The sequence below is a fragment of the Ischnura elegans genome, chromosome 10, assembly GCF_921293095.1.
Source record: "Ischnura elegans chromosome 10, ioIscEleg1.1, whole genome shotgun sequence".
NCBI lineage: Eukaryota > Metazoa > Arthropoda > Insecta > Odonata > Coenagrionidae > Ischnura > Ischnura elegans.
Window position 1 is genome coordinate 19,992,964 of NC_060255.1, and position 26,437 is coordinate 20,019,400.

Here is a 26,437-nt window from a genome sequence, read left to right on the forward strand (position 1 = left end):
CTTCTTTTCCACCATGAAAATATACTCGTCAGTATCGTCCATCACAATCGGCCGTAGTTAAGAATTGGTTAAAGAGCCAATTTTCGCCACTTGTAAATACAAAAGACCTTCACTCCTCGTTCTTAATCATGTGTTCTACGTATCACATTCACTGCCCACTGTTCGATTTGATGGCTGGGTCGTGTGCCTGTGAACAGGGTAGGTTATTGATCATCATGGGTCCGCTGTGGATTGCCTTTAGGACGGCTTCTTTTTACGATCCCCGCCTGAGGTTGGGCATGCTTCCAGCCTCTCTTCATTAGTCTCCGAAGGCCCATCCTTCTTCTCCCTCCTTCCACGCTTTCTCCTTCTAATAGCGGCATACCTTTTCCCACCCCTCCTACCAAGTTCACCCTGTCAGACTTTTTCGCCTTCTTCCTCCACCGCAGATATTTTTCTCCCTTGTAATATCAATAGCATATTCGTTTCTACTAATTCATTTTTATATTCTCTCCTGTGTTCATTTTTTCCAGGCGTCCGCATTCCCTTGATCTAGACAAAATTTCTAAATATCGGAAAATATAACGGTTTATTAATTTTTCGGGAATTCTTTACTGAATTTTGGAACACTGGCGATGCGCGGCTGTTTAGAAAAATCGTGATATTTTGCTCGGTAGCAAAAAAAAATTGTCGTGCCCTATAAAAATATGATGGTACGAGTATAATATCGTAAATATCCGAAATCACGATGTGTTGTAATATTTTATCGAGCAGTGAATTTTCATTGAGTGGCATGCTACATCATTTAGCTGTAATTTATTTATTGGGCACCATAAGGTCAGAGTCAATGCCACGATATTAGCTATCAAAATCGCCAATTACCAATGCTAATAAGCTATCACTTCATCCCTCATGATAGTCCTGGGCAAGCAGCTGACGTTTTCGGAGAATCTGCTTGCCTCTCATTATGGCCGTTTACTGGTTACGTAGAAATTAAATTAAAATAAGCTTCCAATAGAGTATTTTCACTCGCGAGGAATAGCATTTAAAATATTTGAATTTGATTAGATCATATCAGCCACTATATACAGCTCGGTTTAAAAACCCTAGTTATAGTTCAATTCTCCGAGAAAGTCGTCCGTCAGCGTCGCGATTAGAGGATTTTGTAAACTCTGAAATGCGCGGTGTGTGACAGCAAATTTAACGGCCGACTGGAGACTCATCTATTGTAATCACGAATTTAACAAAAGAGGATCCTCAGATCGGGCTCAATGTGTTGTCGCCAAGGAGGCTGTAAATACACTGGAGGGGACACCACTGGTTCCGATCGTTGAGCGCATTTTGGCAGGAATGGGGGCGCTTGGGTAGAATAGCCACGCCCACTTTGACCAAAACGTTGATAATTCCATAAGGGTCAATGCTAACTATTTGGTGAAATATTCGATCATGATCATTGTTACGTTAAATTAAACTATCGCAAACGAACACAGTAAAACTTTTTTCTATCATTATGGGAAGGCCTCGTGAAAATATGCCTCGATTATCTTTTCCCTAGGAAAAATTATCGTAAATCACCATGATTCCGCTGTGCAACTAGCTCAGCCGAAAATAACATTTTACAAGTGTAAAATATCCAATCCCCTACACTTCTACTGGTAATTAATAAGATAACAACCAATAGAAATCTTACGATAGCGGGCCGGTCGCAATAATAGTACGCAAGTATGTTCACGACGATATATTATCACCACAATATGACTACGTGGATAGTTTAATATACATAGTAGTATGACGAACGATCGGAAAACTCCGACGACAGTCAAGAAGCAATGGTTGCATTTTCATTTTATAAATCAGAGGCGATATAAGTACAGAAGCGAGATAAGGAATAAAATACTTGATTATATACGTACACTGTTTGGGACTAAGTTCGAAAATTGTCAAACCAAGATGGCGGAATTCTGAACACGCTTCAAACTCGAATACAGCGCCACCAGTGTATTTACAATTTCCTTGGTTGTCGCTCACCGCGCATCCAAATGGGTTTACAGAAGTCGCCACTCGCGTCGCTGGTGGACTAAATGATCCGAGTTTCACGGAGAAATAAGGTATAAAAAGGGGTTTCAACCGAAGTTTACATTCATGATGATGTTAAATTATCGAATTCATAACTCAAAAATGCTATTCCTTGCAATTGAAAACATTAAACTGCAAAGTATCGGGAAAAAGTTGATCGGTTTTCATTTATCACCGCGCCGCGGACATTTTTGAAAGCCGATTAACCTAAACCATTAGTGAAAGCACAAATTAACCTTCTGTAGGATGGAATTGGGTCTCCTTTATGAAGTCTCCATGATTGTTGTGACTCTGCCGAAATACCATCTCAGATAGTGAAGGCTTTTCGGGTCCTCCACCGGGTAATTTCCTTCATTCAAATCGGAAAATCATTCAGCCCTGAGGAAGTAGTACGACTCGTACCCCGAAACGTCGGCATCCATGAAGGAAATTACCCGGTGGAACACCCAAACAGCCTTCACTACCAGCATACGCTGGGAAAGCATCAGATCTTTCTTTACTATCTCAGAACTTGCACCTTCTTCTGGTAGCCAAGGTGAATTCTCGGGCACAGAAGCACTTTGACGCGGGGAGTATCGGTGTCCACCGTTGCAGATTTCTCCTCGATAAGACTGGAGGGAGAAATTATTAGCCACACCTTATTAAGCCCTTCGGATCGTTCGTAAAAGCCGTCAAACCACTCCTGAGCGCTCCCTTTTTAGGGGAGGAGTGGCCGAGAGTGGAAGTCTTTTGTCCGAGTTTCACTGACATTATAGCTCTCGCTGGAATCGTCCTTTGGAAGAGTGAGAGTGTGCAGCGACACCTCAAGTGCCCCCAAGGAATTAACACCATCGCCCTAAAGTCTCGTTCTTAACTTCATAAATCAACGCTCATTTGTGCTTTTTTACTGCATCATGAAAGTTGCATGACGTGAATTAAATGATGTTTCTAGAGTTGAACCCAACTGACTTCATGCATCCCATTTTTAACAACAATTTTTAACACACTTTCTGTTTAATTCAACTTTTGAGCTTCTTAGGGGTCAAATGGAATTGCTGATTTCAAAACTGTAGTTAGTTTTCGTCTACCTCGTCAGGTTTTGTCACTACATCTTGTGTGATTGTGACCACTCTCAGCGTCGATCACAGGAGGTTCTCCAATTGTCTGGCATTAACGTTATGCGACCGTTGGCGGTTAATTACGCTGTACGAGGCTAGTGGAAGGTACATAAGTGTCTAATTATGCAGGAGATACTATAGTCAGACGCAGGCACGCAGTCCAAAATTTTCTTCGTGGGGAGCTTCAATGTTGAGTTGCATACACTGATTTTTTTTGCCAATTTACACGTATCGGTGAACCATTTATTCATCGGTACCATACCATTCATTGGTAATCATTCTGTATTGGCAGTACAAAAGGCAAGGTTTCCCTTTAAATTCATTCATATGCAGATTTTGTGTGACATGAGATACAAAAAGGGTATCCTGCAGATTAAAATGTTGTCGTGATAAAAAAAGTGGGATTATTTTCTTACCCAAAGACCAAAAGTAAGTAAAAAATGAGTCTGAGATCTAAGACAACAATCTGGTTGTTCCGCAGTGTTATCTGTCAACAGATTTTCTAAAATCGTTTACCATTGCCACCTCACAATCATGGAACAACCTTCCCATCACTAATCAAAGACTCTTCATCCCTGTAAAATTTCAGAAAATAATTATACCTACTCCTAACTAGCCCAAACTAATTGACCTTTTCAATGCTGTATATTCATATACGTATGTTGTCCATCGAGTTGTACATTTTCCTATGTTGTACATTTTCATTTTTTGCGATTTTAATTCACTTCTGAGCTATCAATTTCAACTGTAATTATAATAGCAATTTAGTTCCAAAGATGAGGCAGGATATGAAAAGCAAATGCTATGTGTTCTATTCTTTAATGAAAGATATTCAAACACTATATTTAACTATATTAGCGTTAGAATATGAAAGATATTTTAGAAAACACGAAAAGAGAGGCAAATAATTTGTCTTATTACATTTTATGCATAATACGAATAAGAATTCAGGTATGTTTTATGAAATGAAATCCACGGATGGCTTTGTTATAAAATTCTTTTTCAGTGAATTTGGTGTAGTTTTCTGCGATTAGGGTGTCGTTGATGCTAACGAGATTGAGCAGATAACAATGAGATTCAGAAACAAGCCTTATGAAACACTTTCGTATATTTTCGAGGCCTGAATCTTCGTTAATTGCGTATCAGGTAGCTGTTGACTGATATTATTGTCGCTATAATGATCCGAAACTCATTCTCCCGATAACATCCATGATTCTCGTTCGCTTCACAGGTTTTTGGCTAAGGTTATGGCTTTCATTGGTAACTTTCCCATGTAGATTCAAGTGCCGTACTATGTTCCTCCGATGGGATGTAAAGTAGCGATCTTTTTGGTGACTTTAGTTAAGTTCGGGCCAATTCATACTGACGTCTATTTTCTCTCACCTTTCTTTCTCTATCCTGCCATCATGGTGTGTACGACCTTATCTGTAGGTGTAGTCTCCTGCAGTTTACTTTTCACAAGAGACTGGATATCAATTTACTTATTTACTTAAAACAAAAATCTCAATTTAAATCTGTGCGCTCATTGAGATTTCATGCTAGCTGCTGTATTCGATCAAGTAGGTATCGTATATCTTTCAGGTACAACGAGCAATCAAACGATCATAGCCACCCTTAAGATTGACTTGAAACCAATAACTTCGAACTGCTCTGGAATTGGCGGTATTTCAATTTGCACATCGAATTTTTTGTCAGGAAATTTTTTTTAAAGCTGGACTAATCTTTTATGTAGTTTTTGTGAAATTAAAAAAAAGAATTGAGAGTAAAAAAATTTAAATAAATATAATTTTTTAAATAATAAATTCAAAAAAATATATTTTTGGTAAATTTAATATAAGATACGAAAAAAAATTGGTCATGTTTTTGCTTGTGTGCTGCATTGTCCAATGAACTGTGGTGTTTATGGATCCGGAATTAATTGTAAAGAGAGCGTGTGGAGATAAATATAGGTAGGTATATTATGCGCGAATACAGCTTCTGTTTCAAAGGGAGTGTGAGATCAGTGCCTGGAGCCTTTGTTCGGTAAATTGGTGGCTGCCTCGCACAACCCCTTTCTTCCGAGCCAAAGACCTCTTCGTACCTTTCTCTCTTTTCGATACAGTCGATTAACTCTATCGATTTCAGTCGCATATGCAAATCCGTACGGAAAGACAGTCGAGTCTATCTTTGTTCTCATCTCCCCCGCCCCCGCGATATAGGCATTGCGAGCTTTCTCTGTCATCCCCTCGTTGCTTTGTTGTTTCAACACCGAATCTGCTTCATATGAATACTTATGGCAACAAATTTATGGTTTCATTAGCTGAAACTGAGAGGACTTATAGCTCTATCGTTTTTTATCTAATCACGACAGGGGCGTACCCAGCGAGGGGCAGAGGGGGGGGGGGGGACAACTGCCCCCTCCCTAGATGCAAAAATCGCAAAAGTCTTTAAGCAAAATTAGTTCTGAATTGAAACGAAAGTATTCAACTAATTTTCTTTAAACCCACGAAAAATGATATGTGTTAGTACAAGATATTTAACTAAAATAAAACTATTTTTCAATGAAATAATCTCATAAACTAATGTCACAACTTGGATTGTCCCCCCTAGACCATGGCTGGTCCCCCGCCCCTTGTTATCATACTGGGTACGCCCTTGAATCACGAAACATATGCGGAGTAGGAATTAAGAAATCGATGGTTATGTTAATGATAAATAGTTTTACTCGTGTAATAATGATACCATTGCCAAAACTATATCACTATAATTTTTATTTATTATTCTTTTCCGATTCGAAAATAGTGGAAAAATTACGATTGTAAAATTTAAACATTATTGTGCGTTTGCTACCAACATTGTTATGTGCCTTTCCTATCGATGCCATTTAAAATGTAAATTTTCGGGTGGCACGCGTATCTCTGGTAAAAGAAAACCTAAATAGAGAACTGTAGGAAATTAAAACAATACTGTTCCTCAATAGGAAGCGTTGCTTGACTAAATTAATGAACACAAGGCCACTAAGTACAGCATTGAGCGACGCCGCAGACTTGCATTATCGCAGGACCAAACTTAGGCCTGGAGAAAGAGGTGATGAACTAATTTCTTAAGCGCCCGCACTCTAAGAAAGTTTCGCATTTTGCCATCAACCGTTTCATGAAGGTAAAATATATTTTGCTTTGGGAAGTCAGAGAGGAACGGCGCTATTTCAGCTTCACGGGATTGTGAACTGCTACCCTTGATCTTACTTATCAGGTTCCCTCTTCGTTTCCATATTTCGTGGATCTCTTGTCATGTAATGATAATTTTTCTTGTAGACGCTATATATTTTATGTTGAAATTATCGCAACCTCACTTGATGTGGAATTGCATGTCGAACTTCAATTGTTTTTCGAACGGTCTTCTTGTAAACGGCTGCGCCTATATTTTCACAGAAGGTTGCCTGTATCTTCTAAGAAATTATATCATTCTGTGATATTATTATATTTAACTATTGAAGCCAAGATTTACAAAATGATTAAGAGTTTCCAACGGACTTATGGTCAATAACAGTGCCTATATTTTTCTCCAACTGATTGTCTATATGTGAATTTAAAAGCCTTTACAGTTGATATCGCCATGCAAAAATGTGTTATAATTATTGAAATAAACACTTGCACTATTCCACGATTATAACATATTTACGACCTAGCTTTCGATGTTAGAACAGCACCTTCAAGGTTCAATATTCAACCATTTTATACCTTGAAGGTGATGGTTTACCATTTTTTACCTTGAAGATTATGTAGTAACATCGAAAGCTACACCGAAAAAAGATTATAAACGTGTAAAATTGCAAGTGTTTATTTCAATCAGGAAAACTTCCGCTCGAATAGACTTGGGTCTTCTAATTTTCTTTTAAAATGTATTATCCTTAAACTGCCAATTAATTGTTATTGTTTGATTGCTGCCATTATATCGTGCATGACATCCCATCTTGCTGACAATATTGCGATACAATAGCGCGCTCCTGGTCCAGCGTGTTTGGAGTTTGAAGCGTCGTATCCATGGCGACGGCGGTGGTGGTGATGGGGAGAGAGGTTTTAGACGTGGGCGAGGCTGAGGTAGTCTGAGGTTGAGGTCAGGCGGGAAGTCGGGCAGCGGAGCACGTGGGAGTCAGTGGGCGGCGAGGCAGGAAAGAGCTGGGGGTTCCGCAAGGGAGTGGCCTCGGGCCGCTGGATTTACTTTTCGGGCGAGGAAATGTGCTCGGCGTATCACTTTGCGTCGCTGCTCGCCCGAGTGATGGTCGGTGTGGCGGGACGCAGACCTCCCCAGTTGAGGAAGGTGTTCCTTTGATAGGACACCTGTTCGGGAGAAAGCGGTTACGGGGAGATGAGAGCTCAAAGTGATTCAGAGAGAAAGAGAGCTGTGGCTTAGAACCGAAAGATAGTGAGAGCCCTCCAATGGGGCTAATGTGAGAGTAATCCGAGAAGAACGCAAATGTTGGATGAAGTGAGATTGAGACGAATGCCCTTAATTAATGATCTAAACACTCAATGATATTACAAGGTTTGGATTAATATTTTGACCCTCTGTCATTATTTATCATCGCCGTCATTCGTCAATTATCATTGGATAAAAGATACAGTTTCCGGCGCAATTATGTGGAAATTGTTCGTATTTAACATAATGAAATCATTTAGTCTTATTTCCTCCCTGTTTTATTCCGAACGACCTAGGTTTCAGCATAGAATGAATACCATTTGCTATTTTCAGCTTGAAAATGGCATTATTTAGTGAACCCTAGGTTGGTTGAAATAAAATAGTGAGGAAATAAGGATAAGGGATTTCATTATTGCAAATAATCCTATGATTGGTTTGACGTAGCTCCCCACTCATTTCCCTTTGGAGGAATGTCCCATTTCACACTTTCTTCATTCATCGCCTGATCCACATATTATCTCCGAAGCATTCCTTTACCGATCATGCCATCCCCTAGTCTCTCGATGATTTGTGGCTAAATAAAGACATTGATTCAGAGAAGAAAATGAGATGCTTTTGCATATTAAGAATCGGTTCCCAGGATTTCTTTAAAGAATAACTCTTTTGTAATATGACCTCTAAAGCAATTACCATTAGATTTAGCTTAAATCCGAAAGACAGGAAACGATAGTTGCATGTGTTGAATGTTATGGCGTACGAACTTCATGTACACGGAAGGAAATGATGAGGAAAAATCTGAAAGCGCATGAAATGTTGATAGAAGGAGGGAACCGTGAGATAGGCTGAGATATGTGGTGATAGATTGTGAGAAGTAGAAGTAGAACGTCAGAGTGACAGTAGGTACCGGTTTGATCCTCCGGAAATTAAATTAATTCATAAGTATTTACCTGAATGTTTATATTTCCCATAGGAATTCGCAAATTGGGATTTTAATGTTGTCCTTTGTTTTTAATTTCTAATGAACCACCTTGAGCGCTCTTTGCTTACCTTACCCCTCCTATTCCTATTTTCATGATATTTTAGGCATGTCTTCCAATCATGAATCTAAGGATTCTTAGTTGAATAACCATTACTTAAAGCACTTCTATTTTTATATCATTTCTTTAAAAACAGGAAGTGGTATTAGCAATAATTATCCAATTAAGAAATCTTGAAATGGAGTACCACACAGCTAAAATAAGTGAGTGACTTTGTTCACTTAACACGCTAACTTATCGTTTTTCTATGACTATCTAGTTAGTAGTTTTATTTTTATGGCAGCATATTCGTGTCCTTAGCACTCTTCCAATTTCTGGTGTGACCGCTTGTCGTTGTCCTGAGTGCAAGCCAACACCAGGGTGCCTGTGCCCAGCAAGCGGGTACGTTTCTGACTTAGGAGGAGTGTTGCATGCCAGGTGTGGAAAATCACCCCCTGCCACACACCCTGGTGTAGGCTCACACGGTACCTCGTTGAGGTATTCTCACCTTTCACCGAAGCCCTTCCTCATTTTACTACTCAACACATTCTACCTCTCCTATTCTGCGTATATAGGTGACATGATCTTTCCCGAGTACTGCAATCTTCCGTTGCGCCACCGCTACGAATTCATTTGAAATAATAATGCTAAGGTTTTTTGGTTGCATATCTATTAGTTATACAACTTTTTTTTTTAATAATGCGATCCGGGTTTCGATGAATATTCATTATCAGCAGGCGTGAACTATTGTCTATCTATCTTATGATTGTAATCTTAATTACGTAACGGAGGAAGAGATGATGATGATTATTGATTATGATTTGACCCTCCAGCTAACCTGCTCCTCTCTCATCTGGTCTCCCCCGTACTGTTGTCTGATATATAGGGCTCCAAATTGTAATTGATCCTTCTGTTTGTCTTGAGAATGACACTATAGCCATCGAAACAAGTCGACAGCAAATAAAAGTTTGTGGAGCAGTACTGGGTTTTTGTTTCATCATGAATGATAATTTTTCAGTGAAACCCGGGTCGCTTTATCTTGAAAAAGAAGTAGAATGAGTAGATAATAGTTATCCAACCAAGAAATGTTAAAAATGGATTACCACAGAGTTAAAAATGAGTCAGTGAATTTTGCTAATAATGCTAATTTGACCCCTCTCCCGAATTCCCGACCCACCCAAGTTTTTGAATCAATTTGGACGCGGCTCTCCCATAACTCTCTCTGGCTCATGGCCAGCCTCTTTACCTGCCTTCTTTCCGCCAGAGCTTTCCCATTCTAATCCACTCCTTCGCGTATTTTAAGTCTTTCCCATCGACCTTGGCCTTCTATCCTCTCACGATTCCCATCCATCATGATTTTTTCGATATTTCTTGCCTTTAGGGGTACATTTCTAATCACTCACAATTAGTCATTCAGAGGGAAGGCTGTTTGGTATAAGGGCGACTAGAGTAATCCCCAGGTTAATCCACAGGTGACTCTTTCCTTGAGTTACCTCGCACTTTGAGGATTCTTGTATTGGGGAGTCCGAAGGCTTCACCAGGGAATTGAATCCAAGACTTTTCAGTCAGTAGTCAATCTACCCCTTTCCCTTGGGCTACAACCTTGTCGCGGTGGAAAGACTTGCGCGTTCCTATGACTCCTAGAGCCCCTTTGGTGGGATTAATTCGCAATCATTCCCTGTAGGGCCATCCATGCCTGATAGGTCGAAGGGTAGGAGCTTGACGAAAGGTAGTCCACGTGATAAAAAACACAGTTGGAATGGAAGTGGGAAACCCTACCAACTATCTCTTCCCTGAAAACATGGAGTTTGATCAAACTAGCCTCGGATGGAATCGCGAGACCCAGCCCTCAAAGGCGGGTGTCGTAGGTGGCAGCGAGATCGGCAAGGTCCTCGGAGTCCGTATTAAACGAAATCCTTGCAGAGACATATCATCATCATCTTTTCCAGCATCAGCAGTAGCATCGAAGGAAGAGGACATGAAGACCAAGAAGATGGAGAAGAAGCAGGCATCGATGAATGTAGGAACGTGGAACGTGAGGAGAATGATGAGGGCGGGTAAACTAGAAAATATAAAAAGGGAAATGCAGAACGAGATGATAGATATCTTGGGTCTATCCGAAGTTAGGTGGAAGGACAGTGGGGGCTACTGGAGTGGAGGGTACAGGGTTATATATAGTGGTGGGGAGGAAAGTCAACGAGGGGTAGCTTTAGTACCTATTAAACGGGAAGAGAAGTAGCGTGTGGTAGGTATCGTTCAAGTAAGCGATAGAATTATTCTACCACGCTCCCCTACATCTGTTGTGTAGATATGATGATCTCTTATTTTACTGTTCATCTCTATAATGATGTTGAGTCGCCAAAAAATTGAGAGGAGGCATTTTTATGAATATGGAATATTAGTGAAATGTAAAATACTTTATGGTTCCACCTAAGTTTAATGCTGCACGACCTTAGCTTAGATGTGGTAAGTCATGATCTGTTTATGGCGTGACAAGATGATGACGGGCCACATTGAAACCTAGATCTTACGGTAAAAAAAAACTTTAGTGTATTTTAAAATTATTTTACATTTCAATATGTAAAGTTCCATGAAGTCCCGCCCGAGACAGCAAAATATATGAAACATTGGATAAAGTCAATGGTTTGCTTCTTGTAAGTGATCGTTTAACAATCATGAAAAACTACCTGGATTCGTTGACTACTTACTGTTATTACGCACCTGAACTGCGCTATGGGCGAAAAGAACTTGTTAAGATGTGGCCAATGGTTTTTTTAGGCGCCTCCTCTACGCGACTTTGCTGTACTTTACCGGATATCTTCATATTCAGCATAATGTCTCTCTCCTATATCCGTTCCGTAGAAATGTCCTTTCAAGGTACTGAATCTCGGGTAAAATGCTTCCTTCGTCTGATATGGACTTGCTCTATGGATTAGTGTAGAAAATATCGCTGATTTTATAGATGGCAATGCCCATTTGAAGAAAATGATTTGTGATACACCTCGTATGGAACAATGTCATATTGTGATAGAGCCTGAAAAAGAAAATCGTAAATATGGGCAGGTCAACTGAGTGTAGAATCGAGTGTATAACTGCGTCAAATCAATCGAAAGATTTTTAACTAATAATGACGGTGATAGCTATTGCTAATACCGTATTTTTTAATTAATTGATCGTTCACTTGTTTTTTAAAAGGGTGGAGCGATGGACGACTGATACGACAACCACGGTAACGATTCCGGTTGCAGCATCTGGACACCTCCAACAACAATTCCTCGGGGTGCGTTTTCACAAAATTGGGAATCACATTATCCATCTCTGAAAAAGGCTAGGCTAAGCTAGGCAATTGTCCGATTGCTCAACGAGAGTGCGGGCTCTTCCTCTATTTATTCGTCATAAAAGTGAAATGGAAAATATAATTTTTGTTTTTTTTCCCGGCGAACAATTGCAGTGAAATTTTCTCGGGTTTCGCACCGGGTCAGGTCCTCCATTTCTCCTTCCAACGTTTCGATGGACAACTCGCCCATCGTCATCTTGGATTCCTGAATCCCTGATGACGATGGGCGAGTTGTCCATCGAAACGTTGGAAGAAGAAATAGAGGACCTGACCCGGTGAGAAACCCGAGAAAACTTCACTGAAATGGAAAATGACCAACTAGCAACCGCCCGATTTTGGCCGAGCAAGGAAACCGTTCTGCAGGGCTCTAGATGGGGGGAGGGACTGAGATGACTTGGACACCACGGGAAGAGCATCTTGCTGCGGCAAAAATCTTAGCCCCTGGGCAACGGAGTGGAAATAGAAGATTCGTAGGAGGATAAATTGATCCACTAAGGAGCCAATTCGTTCAAAGTGGTGTTCTTTCTTCAGGAAAAGGCTCAAAGAGGGAACATCCATCTTACGTTTGAGGATACGACACTGGCTTCTGGCCCTTCATTACTCTCTTCAGGCTAAAGGGTATACCGCTTCGGTGCGATGGCATCGACTCCTCTCCCTCTCTCTCTCGTAATCTGACGTACATCTGTATCCCTGCGGGGCTTGATGGATACCGGGAAGTGCATAATGGGTTTGAGTGCTGAACCGGGTTATATCCTAGAGCCGAGATGCTCCACTGCGTTGTTTCTGAATGCTGTATGGTAGTCTCAGAAATGTGTAGGGAATATTGCGGCATCAGAGAAGAGAAACGAAGTAACCGGGCGATATTTTAAAAAATGTGCTCAATTCACTCAAACTAAATCATGAAGGGTGAATTAACCTCATGTACCTTCATTTCGATGCAAATTTAGCATCGAGTCCAATCCAAATGTGTGAATTTTTCCTATATTTATTTAAAAAAGCATGTACAGGGCAGAAAATGTCATACAATTTTGGCTTTCAAACATTTTTTCCAGCAACTATTTACATTATACCAGTTACTTAGAAGTAACTGTGCCCTATGGCCAGCATGCTCCACTGTTACATGTATGCCAAGACCCAATCGATAATTCTGCTCTTCAGTTAATGTGTTACATCATCAATTAAGCTTAAGTTATAATCCAGGGTTTAAATAATCGTAATTGCCACCCATACAAAAAAATCTGTGCTGTGATATCCAAGCATCTGTTTACAAGTCTATGTCAAGATAATGGGCCTTGATGCTGACTCGTAAATACTAGATAACTGGATAGGTAAAAAAATATTTCTGTTGAATCTTTAAAAAGAATGTGTGCGGGAGTTTTCAGTAGCAGATTTTTTGTAGTCCGATCCTGCCAATATGCTTTTGGAGGGCATCTCGTATTCGCAGCTGTGAATGCATGAGCATAAGTGAGGAAAATAGTTCATCAGATACTACATACGGAGTTTGTTTTTCTATTGGAGAGACGTCTGGACGTTGACAGGTGCAGAGAAGTCAAGGGTAAAAGCATTCGAAATGTGGTACTACCGAAAAATGATGAAGATAAAATGGATCGACCGAGTAAGTTATGAGGAAGTGCTAAGAAGAGTGGGAGAAAAGAGAAGCCTTCTAAAAAGCCTTAAGCAGAAGGCGGGCCTCATAATAATATAGCATGCCTCATAATTCTACCAATTGTTGTCCCAACAATTGGTAGAATTATGAGGCATGATGGCCTGATGGAAACAATCGTAGAAGGACAGGTGAAAAGGGAAAAGGGTAAGGGACGGCCCCGAATGAGTTACATAGGACGCATTTTCAAGCATTTTAAAGAGTAGAAATATGCCACTAGCATTTTTCTGGAGACTAGAAACATGCCATTTGAAAGTTGATAAACTATGACGTTATTTCTCCTGGTGTAGCGTTAGAAGTGCCTCAGAAGTTTGAAAGCAGAGAAGTGTGCTCGAATTTGAGACGACACGAGGTGATTACGACGATTATGAAAATAAAATTATGTGCGGAAGAAGCGTGTATGATGGTTTGGTATCTTATAATTAAATGTGCACATTTCCAAAGGCTTCATTCGTGTGAAATGATGATTGTATAAGGTTATTTTGTGTATCACTTTTCCACTCCAGCCTTTCAGAGGCTATGGCTGGAACATTAAATTCCTTATAATACCAATGTACCGACTAATATACTAATACTCTGCTGAAGCTGCTGTCCAGATCCCTACCACTGTATCTTTGACCTATTAAGATAGTATACTTACATTTACGTAATGGTAAACCACTTACTCCGCATTTATTCTCTTATTAATGCGTAAGAGGTTTGCAAAGACTTTGAGGTCTCCTCGTTCCAGTTTTTGCATTCGATGTTGATGACCTACCAAAGAGATTTGATCAGCTCTTCAAAAAAATTGAACGATATATTTTTCCATTATCCAATTTCAAATCGTAGTTTCTTCCTTGTATTTACATCCGCTTTCTCCAAACAAATAAGCTATCAGAAAATATTTAGGAATACATGACAAGTTTTAGGACAGTGCATGATTTTATTTTTTTAGTATTATCGATGACTGACTTCTAATCAATTTTATTTCTTTGCAGGTAATTGCTTTCATCCAATTGATTAACCTCGTGCAACCTGTGGTCATCAATTTAGTGAGTACATACTTACTCCAAATATTGTAAATAAATCATGACATAAATTTAATAATTTTACTCTGGGTAAATAGTATGCTCCATAATATCTCCTCCATTTATATCCTTCAAAAATACATCATCATATTTTAGTCAATAATCTCTTCAGTAACTGAACTCGACGGATGTGGTGATTATTGTGCTCTGAAGATTCTCCGATTCGCTCTAATGGTTACGAAGGTTATTAAGATGAACAGGAATATTTTTTTTCATCTGTACATAATTTACGCATTGGAACAGGTAATCAAAATATCTCTTTTATATGCATCAAGGAAAACTTAGTCTAGGCCGCAAAGTGAATCGTTTTTGCTTCCCGGATTAATTGGGAAACCTTAACGACGCACAGTGGGCTAGAATCGAAAAAAGCTGGCCAAAACCTCAAAATCGATTTTTTTGAGCTAGGAAGTTGAAACTTTGCATAAATATTCTCAAATAAATTTTACATACAATTCCAGATTGTTTATTTCCTGTGTTCTCACGTTAACAATATATGTGAGGTCAAAGTTGAACAAATTTAGCGAAAAACGACGACCCTCAATTTTTTCTGAAAATTGCAGACTTTATCCTCGTGCAGTGGTTTCATGAAAAGTTTTATCGACAAAACTGTTATACCATATTAATTGACACTTTTTTCTCTATCATTTGAAGGGTTTTAAAGATTTTATTTCATCAAGAATCATAGATATATAACAAAATGGCGGAGCCTGTTTTCAGCCCTTTTTTTACATAAACGTAGAGAAAAAGTAGACATTGTCAGCGAATTTCACTAAGTAACTTATATCATATCGTTTTTAAAAGCTTCTTTATTGTGAATCTAAAGTAAAACCTTGCACCAACTTGCAACCTCGAAATTTAAATCGTTTTTTCGAGCGTGCGGTCGACTCCGGTTCTGGCCCGCGGCGGCGGAGAGTACTGCGACGCGGCAAGCGCGTGGATGCAATATGGTCTCATTCACTTTTATATGTGGATAACAGATATAATAGTGATAGAAAATAATCATCAGAAAGAAAAATTTATAAATATTACTACGAATGAATCTTATTATGCAATCGCTGGGCATTGCAAGAGGTGCACTGAAATGTTTCTTTTTTTGAGTGCATTCCATATACTACTACGGAGAATGGACTTAAATCGTGTGCTTTAAGTAGGGAAACGGACTCTTTTATTAACAAACAAACTCTATTTCGAGGCAAGAGTCCTCGATGATCAATGGCCTCCACTTCCTAACCTCCCATACATATTTAAAGGCCTGCTGACAACGGTCGTGTTATAGTATTGTTGTAGTGCGGAGCCCTTCGACCTTGTTTTTGGTATGGACTGCTGCTAGCTGTAAACGTTTTGAAAGGCATATTACTCACATCGGATAATGTATGCTTTCAAAAAAATACAGTTAATTTTAACTTATGCTTTATGCTCCATTTAAAGTATCGATTTAAATCTCTCACGTATATATCAACGTCTTTATTCTTAATAAACTGCGCTGCTGACAAAATTGTTATTTCTTAGAAATATTTTACAAACAATACATAAACAAAAACAACACAATTTACACTTTTCCCAACTAACATATTGCAATTAGCATTTTCAACATAAAAAGTTACTGTTTTGCATTCACTATCTGACGAGTCCTTATCACTTTCACTATCTGAGCTCAAGCATTGTTTTCCTTTTTCGAAAACAGATCCATTACGTAAGATTTCACTTTTTCCCATCCAATCCATTACATTTTTCGCTTAGCTCAGTAGATTAATTTATCGTGTAAGATCTTATATCTCACCTAATTTTTAGCGTTCAAGGCAGCGTGGCCGAGCGGTCTAAGGCGCTGGTTTTAGGCACCAGTTCGAAAGGGCGTGGGTTCGAATCCCACCGCTGTCAAATTTTTGCCGGCCGTACAGCTAAAGCTGTACCGGTGAGTATCAACCAGCCAGTTTACACAAGGATATTTCAGCAATGGCGCCATTGTTTAAGCGTGTACCGTTGACTGTGTTAAATGTTGTTTGCGTGAAAAGGGAAACTTTAAAAATAACGGTAAAAGATATTAGAAATTGCAAATTATTTTCAACATTTGAATTCATTTCTGTTTTTTGCATTTTTATTTATTTTTTATTAAAATTTTAATTCACAACAGAAATAGCTATTGAGAAGATTGCTTATTTATTTATGTTCATTATTTATTTTTTTCATTTTGACATCACGTGTTTGCCGTAATTATTGGAGAACGAGATGCAATAATATAATTTAATCTAACATTGGAAGCAAGAAGGGAACTAAATGATACCTATTATTTGAAGAAGGTTAAGGCATACAAAAGACACGTAGACGCGTAAATAATTTAGACACATGTAATTGTGAAATATACATTAAAATCCCCGAATAAAATGGCCAATATGTGTTGTTTTCGGCGGTGTTAGAATAAATAAATTTAAAATAATATGTGTAAAAATATATATACTTAAAATAATATGGTCAAGCAGGGGCGCAGCCAGGAATTAAGGCTGGGGGGGGGGTCTAAATGCAACTAATACCGGGGTGTGTGGGAGTGTGGAATACCCACCAGGATAATCGGTAGATGCGAGATTAACCCTTAGGTGCACGCTAAGCGGCGATTTTGCCGCATTTTTCAAAAATTCGAAATAGCGCGTTTACTGGGCATGGATCACTGGTGGTCCACTTTGGTATTCTATTTCTGTACCTTTCCCTCTACCAAGAACATATGTTTGCGTCAATGTGACGATCAACTATTGCGTTAGGATCTTGCAAAGTGAGAACAACGTAACTTCGGGCGATTAGCCGCTAGATGGCGTTTACACGATACTAAGGAATTTCTGATGATCTGTCGCTACCGTGGAAACTTGGAAGCATAATTCTTTTTCCAATAATATGTTACAGTCTCGTATTTTATATTTTTTGTAAGAGTTTTCATTATTATTTCGCTATTATCATTATTTGTATAATTTATCCCAACATCAAACCACATGTCGTAATTTAAAAATTTCATCTTCATACTCAAATATGAATTACATTGGTGTAAAAATGCGTAATTTACAATTTACTAGTAACCGAAAAATAAGTAAATAAATTGCGGAATTTTAAGATAAACTGTTCAAAAAAGGTGAGTTTTACGACTTTCTGAGAGATGTTTTATTAATTCTTACACTATTCTATTTGTAAAGATTTTTCTTGAGATATCTCTTATTGTCTACTAGGCAATCACTCCAATCTACAACATTCTAGACCCCCTGCGGTTTAAAAGACTCGTTCGTTAATTTTTCGCTACCGAATCTGAGAGTATGAGTTCTAAACATAAAAGTTCCTGTATTGAAATAAATCACTTTTTATTGAACGCGTGTTTTCATCCAAGCTTATAAAAAACTGAGTATAGAAACTGCATATTAGGATTCAAACGCCTGTAGTTTGGTGTGAGTTGAGCTCTCCCTCACCACGAAAAACCAATCTTCGGGTTGAATCAATGAGTGGTTGATATGCATTTAATTTTAATCATTTTCTCATTCTTTCATACGTTTTAATACGTTAAATTTTCCTGTTGAACGGCATGAATTAAAATCACCTCACGGATCTTAAGGAACCACATCATGAAAAAGAAACATGAAGTGGCACAGCGAATAATTCTATTAGCAATTCCCAAAAGCTTTACCCTTAGATCTGAACGCGGATTTCTCCTATCCGTAATCCATTGATCTGCTCACTAGGACACCGCAATCCCCTCCCGCCTGAATTACTAAAGGGGTCCCAAAACCTTTTGACGGCGTGAGGTAGCATCCTCTGTCTAGTGATTGGCTGCTGATCGAAGGTTCAGACCCCGGGCTAAGCCATCGGGCACCAACTAAAAGCCTCGAAGTGCGAGGTGGCTCCAGGAATGAAACTCACTCCCTTACACAGAACACGTCATATTCACACACCTGTGCATTTGGATAGCATAAGCTTTACCCTCACCCATCCAAACCGAAGGGTAGCCGAGGGGTTTATCACGAGAAGAAAATGTAGGAAATAGACTGCAAAACAGAGAGAATTGAAATGCCTTTTTTCCTCGTGCTATTAGCGATATAACGGTGTCTCCATAAATAGAAATTAATGGCCTCACTCGCCAGGACGTCATATTGCATGTTTTTACTATTACATAGTTCTATAACCTTGCATGGCGTCAAAATGATGTGCCGCTGTACTTTGAAAATTTATATCTAGACTTCAGTGCATACCATAACAATGAATGATAGGTCATTTTAAATAAAATTTTATTTTAAATTCAGATTTGGTTTTTGTTTTATGAAAAATTCAAAAATCAAGACACGTGAGTACAGAAAATGACTCCGCGCAGCATAAAATTAGCCATTTTGCCAACTTCATGAACTTTGTAACTAAACCCAGGGAAAACTACTACGTCTACAACATTCAACATCTTCCACAATAAGTTGCAAACATTAATGTAGATAAATAAAATGGCTTTTGCGTATTTTTAGAACGCATATTTTGTTGCAAAATAACGAAACAGTTTAAACACTATCTAGTCCTACAGTTTACCCCGAAAGAAAAAATAAAATTGATAGAAAAATTTCTTAATTGATTTAAAAATTTTCTATGATTCGAAAATACATGATTTTTATGTTGTGTATATTATATATGGGCATTAAAAAATACGCCAGAGCAAACGAATGCTGCGTTGTCACGTCTTGAGCGCGTAACGTTGCTTCCTTTTAACCGGCACTGGCCCGGCGCTGCCACGTTTGGCAACATGACATTAATAGAGGTTATTAACATTCACGAATATAAATATATTTTATATTGATATAGAAGGCCCCTGATTCACATCCCGACTGAAGTCTTCGGCCACCCCATACAAATATTCTCTTTGTTTGAGGTGATCCAAGAAAAGGTCCATATTACCATTAATACGAGAAAATCATGCACATGTGTCTTAGCTTGGGTCATGGATGCCGACTTACAGAAAGTATTGAGGGGGGGGGGGGCCCAAACCGGGGATCTTGCCCCGGAGAAATTTTATAAGTTGTGAGTTTAAAGTATTTTAAGTATTTTGTAAGAGTCATGTGATCAACATTAGAACCCTGATAACTCGAATCTCGATATCTGGACACTCCGGGGAAAATCGACAAGCCTGACACATTTTTTCCTCACACCCATAACTAATTTTTTAAGGGGCTCGGGCCCCCTCAGGCCTCATGGAGTTGGCGCGACTGGCTTGGGTTGAACTCTACTGTAACTAATTCGAAACAACCTTTGGGTTGAATCTTCGAGTTATTCTCGCCTCGGACACGAGCATTATCGAAATTTTGTTTTTTTTTCAATCCTACCTTAGTTCTCTATTTGGAAGATATAAAAATCACCTACTTATAACGAGTGCTACTTTTTATGTACTTTCAATAAGTTTCTTAGTGGATTGACCTGGTCCGCATGACCTTTCCCTCTACTTTGCTGTTCTAATCGTGTTGAAACGAATCACTTTTTTATTGAAACAAGAGATATTTCATCCACAAATATACAAACTGATTATTGGAACTCCATATTATAAAAATAAAACTATGTACTATAAAACCAAGGAACGCCTGTGCCTTGGCCTTGGGGTGAGCTCTACCCTCACGGATCTACGGGTTGAATGAATCAGAGTGTGATATTCTTTAAAGTTTTCATCCGTAAATATATATTGTGTCTATAGAAACTATATTTAGACGACTATGCTTTGGGGTGAGATTTACCCTCACCAATCTATAGGTTGATTTACCGATTGTGTGACATGATTTCAAATTTTTCGAGAACATCGTCTCACCTTGAATATAGACCCTGATTTTAGTGTGAGGTATTAAAAAAATAACCCGGTGAGAAATCCCATCGTGAGGGTCGGTCAGATTTTTGAATCCTTATTCACACGCCTGTGCCTTGGTCTGGGCTGACCTCTACCCTCGCCAATATTCGGGTTGAATTAATGAGTGTATGATAGACTTTATTTTTTTTAAAGAAAATTGTCTTGCTTTGAATCCAGACCTTGATTCTAGAATGAGGTATTTGAAGATTAACCGAGTATGAAATTCCGTCGTGGGGAAGGTCGTCCCTCAGGAATTCCAGGAACAAGGAGGGAGTCCACCCCATCACATCCGATTGCTCCACCGCCAAAATCTCACCCCCTCGAACATCTCTCCACCCCTCGCCCCGTCTCCCACCCTCTCCCGTTACGCCACCCCTTCCCTCTCCCCCTATATATATTCCCCGAATCCCTTCCATGCCTGGCGGTCGATATCTGAGCCCATAAAGGGGCGACCGCCACACCAGGACGCGGAGATGGGGGCGCGGAGCATTTGGGGGGTGTTATAGGCGGTCTGCGTCGGTTTGCCTCCCTTGCCGCAAAGCGCTCGATTTTTTAAGCGGTGTCAATTAATTGAGGCGGCGACGATTAATTAAAATGTTGTCCCGTCGTCGTGTTGATTTTTTTCTAGATTAATTCTTCCTCTCCCATCGTTTGGAGTTGGCGTGGAGGAGGAAGAAGAGGATATAAGTGGACGGGGAGGTAGTGTGAACGACGAGGTGCTGGATATGGTGGGTGAGAGGGGGAACATTAGCGGGGAAATGCGAAAGAGGCAATCTATTAATGGTAGTAGTAGTGGAAGTAGTACCTATTAGTATTTATTTTACCACTTTTGGTGTGGTTTTAAGCCACGTGAAAGTCATTCGTTTTTTTTTAAATCGTATTCAGCAATTTTTTGATAAAGTAAAAAAATCTCTGAATCTAACCTCTAAATTAATAAATGAATAGCGTATTATGTGCCTGATTTTGTTTAGAGGACCAGTAATATTCAAAAAAGTTATTAGCCCGATAAGGTGCTTAAAAGAAAATCTATTTTTTAATATTTACGTTTACAATTTACTCTAATAGAAAGAGAAATATAGTTAAGCCTAAAAGAAAGAATATATTCAATGTTATAATATATTAAAGAATATATGCTTCCAATCGGATATTATTTTTGCGTAATTCACCTTCCATCGATAACGCCGAGATACATAGAAAAGTCCGTTATGCTAGTTATGACATCATCGTTTTATTAGTCCCTCATGTGGCTAATGAAATCTCCGGGTGTTTTTATGATTTTCTCTCCCTGCAATCCTCCTATTCCGTCTCCATCTTTTAGGTTCAAAAGTCAATTCACAACGAGCTTGATTTAAATATATGGACATTTTATAGTGTTTTTGCCTGGAGATTATGGTATGGTATTTGGAGAATGTGTCCGACAACTGCGGTAATCTGTACCATGAGGGAAGGGTAGAGAAGTGGAGAGAAACCCGGCGTCGGAGAGAATCTATTTCTCGCTTCTTCCATCGCTTGTTATTCTTCGCATTTTATCTAAACCCAGCCTTCCCTCTGCTACTTTATTGCTCTATAAAAATGTCTAGCAGTGTTAATTACGCCTTAAATTAATGCTAAAAGTTTAGGAAAATAGTCATGCCAATTTCAGTAAGAAAATCAATTACCGACTTGTTTTATTCTTTTCGTACATACTTGGTATGGTACTTGGAGGAGGCAACCGGCAGCTGAGGTCATTTGCACCATGAGGGATGGTTATGGAAGAAAGAGTGTCGAGAAACCCAGCGTCTGCATTAGCCTGCTTTTAACGAAAGGAGCCAAGGTGACCATAGCTTAACGTCCCATTCGACGGACGGAGTGCGGTACTTGAAGTGCTGTCCACAAAGCACTGACGTAAATAGGAATCGGGCATTCTAAAAAAAAAAACTCTGTCACCACCGGGATTCGAACCCGGACCCAAGGGGTGGGAAGCTAACTCTTGCAACCTCACCAACCCGTTGTAGGAGTAGCATTTTGATTCTACTGTATGAGTAATTTGAGTGCATGTAGTCCTAGAAAATGAAATTAATTAGCCTCCATTTCCACCAATAAAATTTCCAAAATAAAAAGCTCTCCGCTAAACTTTAATTTGCTCTCAGTTGCCAGCAACTACCAATCAATCGAACTGTTGGAAAAACGAAAAAACTCTCGTGAAGACTGGCAACAAAAGGGCGTTTTTACCCGCTATTCCTAAATGTATGTGAAATAGAGAAAAGAAGGATTCTTGACATGATGAGCACGAAGAATCTCCCTGGGTCTATTTGGGTTCGGAATGGTCCGGAAGAAATCCAGCGCCGTCATGTGAAGGGTGGCACGAACTCCATAAGGGCGGCTACCATCAGCTGAAGCCGGGATTTCTTGAGAGCAGCCCGTTTCTATGAGAGAATGAACTCAAGATATTTCTCTATACTCACACCGAAGATATCGAAGCACATAAAGAGCGGCAGAGAAGTTTTTAGATTTGGGATGGACTTTTGGGCGCCCGGTCAAGGAAACAGATTGAAGCTGAGATGATTATTTTTCCGGGAGAACTATACGTTTACTTTGAGGGATGAAAAAGACACTGTTACACAATAATTCAGCGAATCAACCTTAAGATGACGCATTACTGACCCTAAGCCGGTGTTTTTTGATGAAGCATTAGTCGCATGTAATTTCTCATTCCTCTGTTTTATTTCGGATTCTCCAGCCTTCTAATCTTTTATTGGTCCGTATAGTTTTCTCAGCACCGTATTTTCAAAAAAGATATATTAACATAATTTTATTTTCACATTGATTTGATAGTTTCCAAGTTTCTGATCCATACAATCGTACAATGGTGCATGCCGTCATCTTGAATTTTTTTTTAAATTAGCGGAGGATATCCTGTTCGACTTTAACTTGAACCTCAAATATTCACGAAAAGCTTATGAGGAAATAATTAAAAATTTTAGTTATCAAATTTGATACACAGGCAAATGTTGATAACGTTCCACTTCATATGCCCTAAAAATTTCAATATGAAAATATAAGTTTTACGCGTGTAATCCTTCACCAACAAACACCAGTGGTGATTGAGATAAGTGTCCTCTGTCCCTTAAGGTTGATCTGGACTGGTGAGGTAGAGTTCGCCCCAGACTAAACCTCTCCTTGTTTCCATTATTTTCCACGTTAATCGTGCGGTATAAGCCTAGAAAATTGTGGAGCTAATGTTGCGGTTGAATGTTTTAGTGAGTGTTGGTCGAAAGTGAACGTTGTTATCACTTGTGGCCCTTTGCGAATGAAATGGAACCAGGAAAACTGAGCGTCCCTTTGTCGAGAAGGAAGAGGGCACAGTGTTGGTGAAGGTAGGGTGTCTACTCGTTTGGAATACCGGGAAAGTGATGGAACATCATTGTGTCTGAAAAGCCGTGGAATGTCAAGGATGACGACAAATTAAACTGCGAAATATTTTTTAAAAGATGTTATATTGTTCTCATCCTGAAGGGCATCGGGCATCGGAGTATTTTTCATATATAAAATCCCATTCCCAAGCACAGCATAGAAAAGTGACTTTGTGCGTAGTCACGCGAACGGGTGTAAAGTTAGACACACCAAAGGATGAAGGTCGATGTGGAAATATGGCTTGGTTACAGCACACCTGATCGGTGATCGGAAGATCCGGGTTCGGATTCCGACTAAACCAAATACTTTTTCATTGCAAACTCTATCCTTGGTGTATATAAATCCCATTCCTGATTTGTATTTGATAACATTATATAGATATTGAATTCACTTTACATTGTGATGTTATTGAGCTATTTATTCTGGTGAACTTAAAACTATAATTGTTTAAAACATGTGCTATTTTTTTCATCATAAGTAAATGTGAATATTTAAGAAAGTAACTTAAATGAAAAAAAAATTGAAAGTTTTAAGAAATAATCTGAATCTGACTTATGAAAAGTCTATAAAAGCTAGGAAATTTCAGGTTCATATCTATTTTATTTGTAGCTGAAATAAATAAATTGCTGAGGGAGTCTAGAAAACCTTCTTTCATGGTTTTTTAAAGTAGATGTTAAATATATATGTGGTATATGAATAATTTTAATTCATGGTCTTTATTATATCATCCAGATTGTATCCAACCTTTCCTATTCGTCGTAATGTTACGTCAATTGGAAATGAGCGTCATAAAAAACTAGATTTAGACAACCAAAAAGTCGGAATAAACCCCGTTCTCAATGATATTGTATAAATATCACTAGCTCAATCAATAATTTAACTCGGTTGATTGTTTGTATTGGTACGGGTAGAGCTCACACTACACTTACCCTCACATCGAGGATTTTAGTTGTAAGGGTGTCCGAAGGCTTAACCCAGGGTTTGGAGAATATATGCTGTACAGTGGCGTAACTATGGGGGTAGTTTAGGGGATAGATCCCCCCTAAAGCCGCAGAGAAATAAATTAGTTAGTATGCAAACTTTATAGGTTACTAATGTTTTTCCTGTTTTGATTATTTTCCGCGGATTTTTTAATTGCCAAAATGATGTGAAATATATTTCCAGGCATGTCATTTTTTTAATTTTCGGAGTTGCCGGAGGAGGGGTCGTCGTTCCTCATCCCCCGCCATTAGCATATTCCTAGTTATGCCACTGATGCTGTGTGATTGCTGACGTTTCTGATATTTTCATGGAAACAGTAGAAGTAGAGCCTAATAGTGGAGATTGTATTAAAAATCATCTGAAGAACAAGATGGTGGGGCGAAAATTCAACCCTTACAGAATCATTCACCCTGACCGGGATTTGAACATAGATATCCCGAACTTGCGTTAGGTTTTCTAGTTCTAGAACCACCTTCTTCCTCCGTAGAGTAAAATATATGGCACGAGTTATTTATTTTTATATTCTTAACACTTGATACCAGTGAGAATTTCTGTGTCTATGCTAAGACAGTATTCAGAGGGAAAGTCAGTGGAACACTTTAACGTTGCAATGAAAGAGCTGGCCGGAAAACACGAGGAAAACGATTGAAGTTTTAGAACAAATTTTATCCATTTAAAACTATTCTATTGCATGAACAGGGGAAGATCATGGAATATTACAATGAAATAACATCAGGCTGTTAAAAGCGATCGAATTTGAAGAGTCAGTTTTGGCTACGACAAAATATTAAATGTTTTAAGTTATGAAATAAAAGTAAAGATGCACAGTAAAAATAATAAATTCAAAACCTATTCAATTCAAATTTGAAAATCGATTAAAGATGGAAGAGGTCAATTTCTGATATGAATGATGTATATTACGCGTGTTATTCGGCGTATTATAGTTTCGCAATACTTGGAAAATGAGCTAAAGTTACACTGAAAATGTGCCTCCTTTATTTCATGAAGTGACTTTATATTTTAACCATTTAAAACAAATACTGATTGCAGATTTTCTGTATGAAATTACATAGTTTCATCTATAGTTTCCTAGTTTTATGCTTGCCGTGTTAAACCTTAGTATAATACCAATTTTTTTGGATAAATCAATTCTTATGGCGCATGTCTCATGCCATGATTCGTTACATTGATGCTTAATAATCATCATGCTGTTAATGGAAATATAATGACTCCAAAATTAGGTTATGAATAAATAATTTTCGTGCAAGAATTTGCCATCTATATTAAAAATCAAATAATTTAGTTCAATAAAGATTATGCTGAATATTTCACATATAGTGAAGATTATCAATGTGCAACGGTAGTTCGGTGCAGGATTAGGCAATAAACCACAGGGTTCTGGGTTCCAATCCAGGCGGAAGCCTTTGGATTCCCCGAAACGTTAGCCAAAATATACCGGAATATTGGCCAAGAATTTTGTATTTAATTCTTAAAGACCTACTCTCTAAGATACTAATCAACGATATGTGAGCTTAGGCAAAGGCATTGTTACTACAAAAAATTTATTGTTAATCAAGAATGTAAAACGATG

General features: G+C 38.7%; 1 protein-coding gene and 1 non-coding gene across 2 annotated transcripts in view; both read left to right on the top strand.

Moving 5' to 3' along the window:
* Window positions 1-26,437, top strand: part of LOC124166581 (ribosomal protein S6 kinase alpha-5) — a 656,640-nt gene that overhangs the window by 73,335 nt on the left and 556,868 nt on the right. The gene's annotated exons all lie outside the window — the stretch shown is intronic.
* Window positions 16,432-16,511, top strand: Trnal-uag. Its single transcript has one exon. It is a non-coding gene; the product is annotated as a tRNA-Leu (tRNA).